The sequence below is a fragment of the Penaeus vannamei genome, chromosome 24 (assembly GCF_042767895.1).
Source record: "Penaeus vannamei isolate JL-2024 chromosome 24, ASM4276789v1, whole genome shotgun sequence".
Taxonomy (NCBI): Eukaryota; Metazoa; Arthropoda; class Malacostraca; order Decapoda; family Penaeidae; genus Penaeus; species Penaeus vannamei.
In genome coordinates, this window is record NC_091572.1 from 7,781,121 (window position 1) to 7,783,620 (window position 2,500).

Here is a 2,500-nt window from a genome sequence, read left to right on the forward strand (position 1 = left end):
AATAATAATAATAATGATATAATAATGATGATAATATTGATAATGATAACTGAAAAATGATAATGATGATAATGATAATGATAATGTTAACAATACGGATGAAAATTATGATATTTAGAAACAATGATAATAACAATGGGGATTGTTATTGTTATAATAATGACGATAATAATGATAATAAAAATTATAATATTAGTGATAATGACAATGATAATGATGGTAACGATGATGATAGCAGCAATAATAATAATGATAATAATAAAAGAATAATGATAACAAAGATTTTGATGTTTTTGATAATGATAACAATAATGATAACTATGTTGATGATAATGATTATGATATTGATTATGAAGTTAATAATAATAATGATAATAATAATAGTAATAATTATGATGAAAAAGGTGATGATGATGAAGATAGTAATAATAATAATAGTAATAGCAATGATACTACTACTACTACTAGTAATGATAATAATGACAATAATGATAATAATGATAATGGTAATAATGATAATAATGATAATGGTAATAATGATGATAATAATGATAATAATAATAATAATGATAATAATAATAATAATATTAATGATAATAATAATGATAATAATAACAACAATGATAATAATCATCATCATCATCTTAATAATAGTAAGAATGATAATAATAATAATGATAGAAATAACAATAGTAATAATGATGAAGAATGAAAATGATAACAATGATAATGATAATGATTATGATAGTAGTAGTAATAATAATGATAATAGTAGTAGTAGTAATAATGATACTGATAACACCTATAATAATATTGATAATGATAGCAATAGTAGTAATAAGGAAAATAAGAATGCTAATAATAATAATGATGATAACAATAATGATAAGATGATGAGGATAATTGATACTAATAATGATAATAGAAATAATAATCATAGTAATGATACTAATAATGATAATAGAAATAATAATCATAGTAATGATACTAATAATCATATCAATAACACCAATGATAGTAATGATGATAATGATAATCAAAAAGGGATAATGATAACAATAATGATAATAATTATGGTGATACCATTGCTACTACTACTACTAATAATAATAATGATGATGATAATGATAATAATAATCATAAGAGTAATGATGATAATAATGATAATAATGATGATAAAGATTATAATGATAACAAGGATAATGCTGATGATAGCAATAATAGTAATGATAATAACGATAATAATGATACTAATAACATTAACGATAATGATGATAATGGTAATAATAATAATAACAATGATGATAATAATGATAATGACAGTAATACTAATGATAATAATAATAATAATAATAATAATAATAATGATAATAATAATAATAATAATAATAATAATGATAATAGTAATAATGATGATGATGATGATGATGATGATGATGATGATGATTATGATAATGATAATACTAATGATAATAATGATGATAACAACAGTAATAATAATAATAATGATAATAATGATAATAATGATAATGCTCACAATAAGAGTGATGATGATAATCGTATTAATGATAGAAATAGCAAAAAAAAAAAAAAAAAAAAAAAAACAGGCAATAAGACAGATAAAAACAGACAGATAAATAGAGAGAAATAAACATAGAAATAAAAAGACAGATAAAGAGACAGCAGATAGACAGATAGACAAAGACAAATGGACAGACAGACAGACAGACTGATAGGCAGATAGATAGACAGAGAGACAAAGAGATAGGCAGACAAACACATAAAGAAAGGCAGACAGACAGACAAAGAGACAGACTATTATGTAGACACAGAGACAAACTCAAAGGCAGACAGACGGACAACAGGCAGACACAGAGACAGATTACTAGGCAAATAGACAGACAGGCAGATAGACAGGTAGATACAGAGACAGACTCAAAGACAGACAGACAGAGAGGCAGATAAACAGGCAGACACAGAGACAGATTAATAGGCAGACAGACAGGCAGATAGACAGACAGACACAGACAAATTGATAGGCAGACAGACAGGCAGATAAACAGATAAACAGGCAGACATAAAGACATATCAATAAGCAGACAGACACACAGACAGCAAGATAGACAAGCAGACACAGACAAATTGATAGGCAGACAGACAGACAGACAGACAGGAAGACAGATAGACAGGCAGACACTGACAAATTGATAGGCAGACAGACAGGAAGATAAACAAGCAGACACAGAGACAAATCAATAAGCAGACAGACACAGACAGCCAGATAGACAAGCAGACACAGACAAATTGATAGGCAGACAGACAGGCAGATAAACAAGCAGACACATACAAATTGATAGGCAGACAGACAGACAGGAAGGCAGATAGACAGGCAGACACAGACAAATTGACAGGCAGATAGACAGGCGGACACAGAGACAGATTAATAAGAAGACAGACAGACAGGCAGACAGACAGACACAGACAAATTGATAGGCAGACA